The following is an 11411-nucleotide window of genomic DNA, read 5'->3' on the forward strand; positions in this document are numbered from 1 at the left end:
GAACTCGCGATTTTGGGGTTCCGAAAAGCGATATTGGTGTGAAGCGAAACCCCTGTATTCTCCTAAAGTTACTGTGTGGGTTGCAGTATGCAGCAGAGGCATTATTGGCCCTTTTTCATTCGAGAAACGATCACTGGTGCACGTTACGTTGCAATTTTGGAACAATTTGTCGCCACACAGCAAGCGTTAGAGGATCGACCACGTACTGAATGGTTTATGCAAGATGGAGCCCAACCACCTGGGACCGAACAAGTGTTTCGCTTTCTTGAGGAATAATTTGGGAATCGAGTCATTGCTTTGGAATGTCCCACATTTACTGGTGCAGGTATGGATTGGCCTCCATATTCGCCGTATTTGACTCCCTGTGACTTTTTTTTGTGGAGCACAGTGAAGGACATGGTCTACCCGAAGCATCCCGCCACGCTGGACGAGCTTGAATCGGCGATCTCTGTGGCATGTGAATCCATTTCGGTTGAGACACTACGAAATGTGATGGCGAATTTCATTCTTCGTTTGCGCCACCTCTATAGAGCCAATGGTGAACATTTTGAAAACGTTGTGATGTGATTGTTTGCAAAGATTGTTTTCATACGATTATTTCGCTTATGTATGCTGATATGAGCTGTACAGCGTACAGCGCCATCTATTAGCAGCTTTTGTAACTATTATTTCAAACTGCTGTATAAACTTCTTACAGCTTTCACAATAAACATACCGTTTATTAACGGCAGAATGGATATTCTGGAAAGAAACGAGCAAACTGAAAGACTTGGTCTCTCGCCTGGTACAGGCAAATCCGTCAGTACGTGCAGGGAGCGTAACAACATGCTGCGCACTACTGGACCGGTACGCTCAGCGAAAACAAATCAACGAAACAAGGCATCATTGAACACTTGTTATATTCCACAGACACTCTGCAAGAAACAGTGGTAAATACATTAATTCTGAAGTCCTAGATTCCCGGCATAATTCGGGTTTAGGTGACAGGACAGTCGAAACTTTGCAGTACCGCCTGTGTTGACCTTCAAAGATACTACACTCGCCACTTCTTCTTGTTGAAAAAGTTTCACTGCAGGCCATACCAAGCGAGTATCACTACACTGCTATTTTGAACTGCACCCGCATAAAAGTACGTATTTCCATGTTTCTAAATTGTGTTGCAGCGATTTGTTGGTCTAAACGTTGCGACCTCTTGCTTACAGCCGTAGGTGGAGAAGCTTGTTTCGATATTTTGATCACTTTGCGGAATACTTGACATTAACATCTGGGGTGATTCACCCAGCAAACACCCCGACGATAGAATTAGGGAAATTTAGGTCAGATAAAGGTGCGAACAATCACTTCCCGTGTGCGTCATATGTAAGGGGCACCAGATAAGCTCCGCCATATGATGGCCCGCGCAGCAGCAATGGAGATAACAGAAGACTTTCACCGTTGATAACGCTCAGTTCTGTAGAAAACAATTTTTCTTTTTTTGGTGTGTGGGGGGGGGGGGGGGGGGCTATCGTCATGCTCTCCGAAACGGTACCGTTCTTGCAGACTCTTCTGATCCCAGAAATATCGGTGATTGTCCTGTAAACACCTGCGTAATCTTTTAGCTGATACAATAGAGAAGTGCTTTTTGAAGCATGTTGTCAGCTCCAGTGTAAGTGTGAGTGTAATGCCATTGGCGAGACGATTGATTAGTAGTATTGTAAAGTAATCATCTTGGGGTTGAAGCTCTTTTTTCCGTGTTTGCTTTAACAATACGTATGTTTTTGGATAGGATCCGCCTTTAGCAAAACACAATTTTGTTTTTTAACCCAAACATGTTTCACTGCAGTTGCAACATATTCAGTGGGCTTTTAATTTTCCTCTTTTTACCATTTGACGTGGTTTTTCTGTTATTGTGTTTCTACAGTGATTGTTTTGTTCCACAGTTTGTCATCTGCAACCACTTCCACGTTTTGAAACTTCCTGGCAGATTAAAACTGCGTGCCGGACCGAGACTCGAACACGGGACCTTTGCCTTTCGCGGGCAAGTGCTCTACCAACTGAGCTACCCAAGCACGACTCACGCCCCCTCCTCACAGCTTTACTTCTGCCAGTACCTCGTCCCCTACCTTCCAAACTTTTCAGAAACTCTCCTTCGAACCTTGCAGAACTACCGCTCCTGAAAGAAAGGATACTGCAGAAGTAAAGCTGTGAGGACGGGACGTGAGTCGTGCTTGGGTAGCTCAGTTCGTAGAGCACTTGTCCGCGAAAGGCAAAGGTCCCGAGTTCGAGTCTCGGTCCGGCACACAGTTTTAATCTGCCAGGAAGTTTCATATCAGCGCACACTCCGCTGCAGACTGAAAATCTCATTCTGGAGACTTACACGTTTTCTTTGTCCTCATCTTCATCACTGTCAGACACTATATACTGAGTCGTCACTGTCACTGTCCCTGTCAGTGTTTCAGTGAGAGTGCTCTTTCCATTTCATATCGTTTTGCGACGTTACGCCCAGATATTTAAACGACGTGACTGGCTCAAGCAGGATACTACTAAAGCTGTATCCGAACATAACAGGTTTGTTTTTCCTACTCATTCACACTGACTTGCATTTTTTCTACATTTAGAGCTAGCTGCCATTCATCACACCAGTTTGAAATTTTGCCTAAATCACCTTATACCCTCCTAAAGTCACCTTACCGTACACTACAACATCATCAGCAGACAACAGAACGTTGCTGTACATCCTGTCCGCTAAATCATTTATGTTAATAGGGAACAATAGCGGTCCGATCACACTTCTCTGGGGTACTCCTGACCATACCCTTGCCTGATGAACACTCACCATCGAGGACAAAATACTGGGTTGTATAGCTTAAGAAGTATCCGAACTACTCAAATATCTGTCAACCTGTTCGATATGCTCGATATGCTCGTACCTTCCTTAACAGCCTGCGACGGGGCCTCGTGTTAAAAGCTTACCGGAAATCTAGAAATATGGAATCTACCTGTTACCCTTCAGCATACTTCGTAGTATATCACGCGAGAAAAGGGCAAACTGAGTTTCGCATGAGCGATGCTTGCTTAAATTACGTTGATTCGTGGACAAAAACTTCTCAGTCTCAAGAAAATTTATTATATTCGAACTGAAAATATGTTCAAGCGTTCTGCAACATACCGAAGTTAGGGACATTGGTCTGTAATTCTGCGGGTCCGTTCTTTTGCTCTTCGCATACACGGGCGTCATCTGCGCTTTTTTCCAGTCGCTTGAGACTTTCCGCCGGGCTAGAGATTCACGATAAATGCATGCTAAGTAAGGGGCCAACGCCGTAGAGTACTCTTTGATAAACCTAACTAGGATTCCAGCCGCACCTGGTGACATTTGTTTTCATTTCCTTCAGGTGTTTTCTACACCAGGGATGCTTATTACTATGTCGTCCATACCGGAGAATGTTCGATGGTTAAACGACGGTATGTTTGTACGATTCTCCCGAGTGAATGATTTCTTGAACGTGAAATTTAGAACTTGGGCTTTCGTTTTGCTGTCTTCAACTGCCACACCAGATTGGTCAACAAGTGACTGGATGGCCTTAGACCCACTTAACAATTTTACATAGAACCGGAATTTTCTTCAATACTCTGCCAGATCTCTTGCTATGACGGTGGTATTAGTTGTATGCTTCACGCGTAGATCTTTTCACAGACTTACGAATCACTATAACCTTTGCTTGTAGTCATTCGCTCATTCTCTTTTGAACCGAGAGTGCAAAATCCTCTGCTTTCTCAGCATTTTACGAATCTCTTTATTAAAACATGGTGGGTCTCTTCCGTCCTTAATCCACTTATTAGCCACATTATTCTCCAGGTCACGATTTACAGTCTGCTTAAACTTTTCTCATGATCCTCTACGTCTATTTTACTGGAACTGAGTGATGGCAATACACTAAGTGAGATGCTAACGCTCTTTGCTCTTTCTAACAGAAACACTTTTCTAGCCAGCTTGATCTTTGAATGACTCTAGAACTGTCACAGTCAAATTGGATGACCGATATACAAGTCCAATAATTAGCTTGGTTCCACTTAGACCTGTTATACGCGACCAGATAACTTCACTGACACAACTTCGACCTCAATAGAGACAATACTTTTGTCAACTGCAGTGAACACTCCCCCTCCTATGTCTTCTAATCAGTGTTTCTGATATACGTTCCATGACTCGCTAATTATCTCAGAGCTTCCCACTTCGGATTTCAGCCAGCTCTTGGTCTCAAGAAGAATTTGAGAGCGATAGCTTCTCTCGAGGGCAGTAAATTCTGAAACTTTGTTACGAGTACTTCGACAATTTACTGATAAAAATTTTATAGTCGTAGTATCTTTACTCCGAACTCGGTCTGACTTACCTTGCTGCGTATCGAATGGCAGGTGTTGGTCAGAGTACCTCAAACTACCACCTAGCCTAAAAAACCCTCATGTGCTCTCCCCGAGTACTCTGTAACCTGACCAGCTGCTTCCTGCGTATGGAGCACCCCTGACCTATCAAGGGGAACTCTACAAATCGCCACCCGATATCGCAGGTATCAAAATCTGCAGCCAAAACTGTCACAGAGCCGACGAACCGTTTGGTTGAGACCCTCCACTCCACTCCACTCCACTCCAAACCAAAGGATCCCAATCAACTATGGTAATAATACAGCAACTTGTGAGTTCTGCTTGCATCCTTGACCAGTTCCGCCAGCCGCCTGTATGAACTACTAAACCCGTAGAACTGGATGCTCGAGACGACTTTGATGCCTTACTGCCACCGCAACTTCTACAGCGTTCGTTAAGTGCCAGACAAATCATGCAATGGTTGATGAAGAGAGCTTGGACCCATAGGTGCAAGTTCCATTGCAGATGTTCTCTTCCCCACTTTCAGCACACAGTGTTGCTGACGATTTGAACCATTGTTCGTAGGAAGTAAGTCGATTGTTTGGAGATGGTTATGTACTGTCTGGGCCGGTACTGATCTCGCACTTACTTTCAAAAATTCAGCGTACAGTTCTGTATTTTTCTTCTCGGGGTACCCACTAATCATAATTTGTACGTAGCAGCGGTCAGCTGGTGTTAACCTAGCGCGATCACTGCGATACAGAACTTCAACATTTTGTGTCTCATGATAGCTGTTCAGTTTTCAAATAATGTCACTATGGTGTGTGGTAGTTCGGATAACAATCCTTCTTACCCTCAAGTATGAAATGACAATCTGCGCAAACCGTCTAAGCTTGAAGTGATCCTTCGAGGCATGTTGACAGACTGAATATCGTATACATCCTGCACTGTCCTGGTCTGGAGAGAAGACACCCAGATTGAACTGAAGTGAGACTGCACTCTGGTTGATCAAAGGTATGCAGACACACCTATGTAACACAAGAGAACTCATTGACTTTGAATACTGAAAATGGACCATTCAGCTGAGTAACAGATCCATCATGGATATTTCACTTCTCCTGTAGGGTTGACAAGCGGAGACACTTTTATGTTGTCAGAATGGTGTTGTGGGCCAGTAGAGCGTCTTTTGACGCTAATAAAACTTGGATAACAAGTTAACAAAAAATGGTTCAAATGGCTCTGAGCACTATGGGACTTAACAGCTAACTAACTTAAGGACATCACACAACACCCAGTCATCACGAGGCAGAGAAAATCCCTGACTCCGCCGGGAATCGAACCCGGGAACCAGGGCGTGGGAAGCGAGAACGCTACCGCACGATCACGAGCTGCGGACAAGTTAACATTTATTCGTTTGATTTTCAGTGCTGTGACTTCTCGTGAGCATTGGCTGACGCCTCATGCCAGTGGCATGGTGGCACTCTGCTGACTCCTGTTGTCGGCTCTGTAGTTCACCAAAGTCTAGGGAGCTGCCACACGGCAATCTGCAGGTGAAGCCGTTGCATGAGAATACGGCCCCACACGGTCAGAGTGTCCTTCATCCTGCTCCAGAAGATGACAGTGACTTGCGATGACACGTTGGGGTTCAAAAATGGTTCAAATGGTTCTGAGCACTATGGGACTTAACATCTGTGGTCATCAGTCCCCTAGAACTTAGAACTATTTAAACCTAACTAACCTAAGGACATCACACACATCCATGCCCGAGGCAGGATTCGAACCTGCGACCGTAGCAGTGGCGCGGTTCCGGACTGCGCGCCCAGAACCGCTAGACCACCGCGGCCGGCGACACGTTGGGGTGTACTGCAATGTCGGAAGTCATATCGTCAGCTGATACTGGCCCACTGAACAGATAGACCCTAGTAGCAATGATCAGGATCAGAGGCACCGTAAGGCCTTCTCACCCAGCAGTGACGCTGATACTAGTACGATAAGCACCATGAGATATACTGGTCTGGAAAGGTCCTCAGTTTCCCCATCAGCAATGTGGTAGGCAGCGGCCAGGGCGAAATCCCACAATTGGCAGGTAGTGGCTGCTTGTATGTTGCCATCTCAGGAACGGCAGTCGGTGTGTCCACAAGAAATCCTGGAAAATCTAACACATGGACGTTGCCACACCGTAGTAAACATTGAATCGAGTGCTTCGGTACGAACATCATCCATCCTAATGACCAACTGAATTCAGAACTGGAAAACTGTAGTATTTATGGAGACGGGTGGAAGGTAGTGACGTGAAGCTCTCTTCATCATGACTGAATGTGGCCCATTTCTTTATTAGTGATCAGTGGTCCTCATTTCGGTGTTTTTGCTTAGTAATTTGTTATATGCTCTTAACTGGACTGTCAGTTCTCTGAAGTGTGTCATTGTGCCCAAAGTGGTGCTCGTTGGTTCACATAACAACAGCTAATGAATATATCTCGGTCTCTGTCTCTCTCTCTCTCTCGGTTGACATTTTGCTGAACATCTTGCTGAATATGTAGTTTCTGCTAGGCGATTGATAGCGATGCAGCAATGTGTGCTCATATACACGACCGACTTTAGGTTGATTGTTTCTTTCTGCTGCATAGCTGTCACCGCCCCTGCCTGGTGCCACCTGCGGCTGTGCTAGCGCGAACTTACGAAAACTTTCTTTCTGCTCCATAGCTACTGTATGTGACCACCTCTCCCTGGTATCGCCTGTGATTGTGCTACATCTACATCTACATCTATACTCCGCGAGCCACCTTACGGTGTGTGGCGGAGGGTACTTATTGTACCACTATCTGATCCCCCCTTCCCTGTTCCATTCACGAATTGTGCGTGGGAAGAACGACTGCTTGTAAGTCTCCGTATTTGCTCTAATTTCTCGGATCTTTTCGTTGTGATCATTACGCGAGATATATGTGGGCGGTAGTAATATGTTGCCCATCTCTTCCCGGAATGTGCTCTCTCGTAATTTCGTTAATAAACCTCTCCGTATTGCGTAACGCCTTTCTTGAAGTGTCCGCCACTGGAGCTTGTTCAGCATCTCCGTAACGCTCTCGCGCTGACTAAATGTCCCCATGACGAATCGCGCTGCTTTTCGCTGGATCATGTCTATCTCTTCTATTAATCCAACCTGGTAAGGGTCCCATACTGATGAGCAATACTCAAGAATCGGACGAACAAGCGTTTTGTAAGCTACTTCTTTCGTCGATGAGTCACATTTTCTTAGAATTCTTCCTATGAATCTCAACCTGGCGCCTGCTTTTCCCACTATTTGTTTTATGTGATCATTCCACTTCAGATCGCTCCGGATAGTAACTCCTAAGTATTTTACGGTCGTTACCGCTTCCAATGATTTACCACCTATGGCATAATCGTACTGGAATGGATTTCTGCCCCTATGTATGCGCATTATATTACATTTATCTACGTTTAGGGAAAGCTGCCAGCTGTCGCACCATTCATTAATCCTCTGCAGATCTTCCTGGAGTACGTACGAGTCTTCTGATGTTGCTACTTTCTTGTAGACAACCGTGTCATCTGCAAATAGCCTCACGGAGCTACCGATGTTGTCAACTAAGTCATTTATGTATATTGTAAACAATAAAGGTCCTATCACGCTTCCTTGCGGTACTCCCGAAATTACCTCTACATCTGCAGATTTTGAACCGTTAAGAATGACATGTTGCGTTCTTTCTTCTAGGAAATCCTGAATCCAATCACAAACCTGGTCCGATATTCCGTAAGCTCGTATTTTTTTCACTAAACGTAAGTGCGGAACCGTATCAAATGCCTTCCTGAAGTCCAGGAATACGGCATCAATCTGCTCGCCAGTGTCTACGGCACTGTGAATTTCTTGGACAAATAGGGCGAGCTGAGTTTCACATGATCTCTGTTTGCGGAATCCATGTTGGTTATGATGAAGGAGATTTGTATTATCTAAGAACGTCATAATACGAGAACATAAAACATGTTCCATTGTTCTACAACAGATTGACGTAAGCGAAATAGGCCTATAATTATTCGCATCTGATTTATGACCCTTCTTGAAAATGGGAACGACCTGCGCTTTCTTCCAGTCGCTAGGTACTTTACGTTCTTCCAGAGATCTACGATAAATAGCTGCAAATTAAGAAAAATTTTAATTCTTCGGCTTTTGTACTTTGTGGCATAACACTTGTGAAGCTGCCCAGTCCACTGTCCATCGAGTGAGTGCGGAAATACAAAGGAATAACTACAGCTAAACCAAGACCAGACAGACCTCCCGTACGAAGGACAGGGACAGTCGAAGATTCAGGAAGATCACAAGATATCAGCAGAAGAAATCACTTGTGAGGTCGCATGTGCTGTCAGCAGTTCAGCTGGCACATTGACTGCGCGTGGGGAGTTAAAAAGAATTGGGTACAGTGGCTGAGCAGCCCCTCGCAAGCCACACATTTCTCCACTCAGTGGTCAATGGTAAGCAGGGATGATGCCACTGGACTGTAGATAACTTGAAGTGAGTGATTTGGAATGATGAACAACGCTATTCGACGAAAGGTTTCGGGTTTGGCGAAAACCTGCAGGACGTTAACTGCTATCACACGTAGTGCCACAGGGAATTAGGGAGGAGGTGGTCTTGTGGCATGCGAGTGGTTTTCGTATTTAGGGTGTCGTCCCCTTACTGTACTTAACAAAACGCTAAATGTGGAAGGATATGAATATATTTTACAAATGAGTGTAGTGCCCGCAGTAGAAGAACGGTTTGGAGACGATTATATCAGCATGGCGAAGCACCCTGTCTTAAAGCAGCACCTCTCAGGCAATAGTTTCTGAACAAATCTTTCCTGAAATGAGCAGGCCCGCCCACAATAACGACTTCAAGCCAATGAAACACCTTTGGAATGCATTAGAAGATCGACTTCATTCCAACATGGCCACCTTCTCTGCTTTCTGACAGCCATTTATACACCTCGTTGGAATTGTTCGCAGCAGAGGTCAAGAACTCAAAAAGGGGAAGGGTGGACACACCCCATATTAACGTCCACTAATAAGTGTCCAGATACTTTTGATCAAATAGTGTATCTTTACTTAAACCTCCATTACACCTGTGGATGTACATTAGCGACTTCCTGTCGTCGAAAGTATATTTACTGAGCGATTTCCGATTTAAAAAAAAATCATAGATAATGTAATATGCCAAACTTTATGGCACATTACGTTCCTGGAGAGCAGAATGACATTAGGTGAGTTTGTGGTATTTTTAAGTAAAGCCTTTAATGTATTGGAGCCAAAGTAAAAAAAAAATGAAACCACATACTTGTGCTTCTTCTGTCTGTTACACAACACAGTGAGAGCAGAGGAGAACAGCGCCGTATGCTTCCTTTGTAACGGGTCTGATTAGCGCCCGTCGCGAGGAACCTACCTGCTTGCGGCCAGCCCGCAGAAGAAGATGCCATCGGAATCGTCTGCGTCGCTGATATGTAATTATTGTACATTGTTAAAGAAACAAGAAATGTGTTATTTCTAAATGTATGAAATGTTTTGACATTGTAAACCAGTTAGTCTGTTTTCATCTGCTGTAATGAAAAGTTTGTTTTATCTGTCAAGATGAAAGTAACACATTTAATTATGGCAGGAAGCTTTGTGTACATTATGTGTGGTTACTTATGATTCACAAGATTTTTCGCTATGTTTTCTGAGTGAATGGTGTTTCGGGAAATTCTGAAACATATCAGAGAAAAGGTCGAAGAATACTGATGAACGTCTCTGGAGAAATAATTTTAGTAAATTAACATGAGCAATGAAAGAATTTTTCCAGCGGCCTAGCCGCAGTGGTAACACCGATTCCCGTCAGATCATCGAAGTTAAGCGCTGTTGGGCTGGGCTTGCACTTCGATGGGTGACCATCCGGTCTCCCGAGCGCTGTTGGCAAGCGCGGTGCATTCAGCACTTGTGAGGCAAGCTGAGGAGCTACTTGACTGAGGAGTAGTGGCTCCAGTCTCGTAAACTGACATACGGCCAGGGGAGCGGTGTGCTGACCACATGCCCATCCATATCCGCATCGAGCGACGCCTGTGGGCTGAGGATGACACGACGGCCGGTCGGCACCGTTGGGTCATCCAAGGCCTGTTAGGCCGGAGTTAGTTAGTTAATGAAATAATTTTGTAGTGATTACAACAATTTTCACCGAAGAAAGGAAGAGAACAGTACAACTCATACATTTTTACCTATTTATTTGTACGAAGATACAAAGTATATAATCGCCAATGAAATGTGTATACGCCAGATTCGCTAAAGACAAGTCGGCTGCAGTATACGATCAATGGAAAATCTTTGGAACAGCAAAGTTAGTGAATCGCAGTCTGTTTCCATAGTTGCAAAGAAATTCAATTATTCGAATGTATGTTAACGACAGTAACTTTTCTCCTTCTATTAGCTTAATTCTGCGAGAGCCTAAGGACTTGAGATGACGGGTGAAGAAAATAAGGCACAAATAGAGATTGAATGAAACCCCACTAGGCTCGTCCGCGCTAATTGCTGCTGCATTACGGCAGAACCTAATGATAAACTAGAACATAGAACTACTAAATGTAAGTCACGAGGCTGCAGAAAACTTTTTTTTTTCTGCTAACAACTTTTAAAGGTAATTGCGAGCACGACGTGGCTTCTTGCAGCGGACTTGCGTTCACCTTTACACTCGTCGATGAGAAAGTGCTGCCATATAGAGTGTGATACAGGGCACATATCTGCTCTCATGGACACTCATATGCTGAAATTTTTCGAACCAAGTGGTGTAGTTGTTAGGACACTGTGGTCGTAGGAGGAGTAGAGGTCATATCCCCTTTAGACAGCCAGATTCTGCCAGAAGCCATTAAGGCGAATGACAGAATGTTTCCTTTACAAAACGCATGGTAGATCCATTCGCCTTACTTGCCCAATCAGAGCTTGTGTTCCGTCGCTAACGACCTCGACGTTAATTGGACACTAAACCCTTAAGTTCCAGTTTTTGAGTCGTCACTGATACTTTTGAAGGCTCCTATGCAGACCATTGAGGTCCATCTTTTATA

At 44.5% G+C, this 11411-nt stretch overlaps 1 pseudogene; it reads left to right on the forward strand.

The window, feature by feature from the left end:
- The first annotated feature begins 10157 nt into the window (after positions 1-10157).
- LOC126237946 (5S ribosomal RNA) lies at positions 10158-10275 on the forward strand (annotated as a pseudogene).
- The last annotated feature ends 1136 nt before the right edge of the window (positions 10276-11411 follow it).

The sequence above is a fragment of the Schistocerca nitens genome, chromosome 2 (assembly GCF_023898315.1).
Source record: "Schistocerca nitens isolate TAMUIC-IGC-003100 chromosome 2, iqSchNite1.1, whole genome shotgun sequence".
Taxonomy (NCBI): Eukaryota; Metazoa; Arthropoda; class Insecta; order Orthoptera; family Acrididae; genus Schistocerca; species Schistocerca nitens.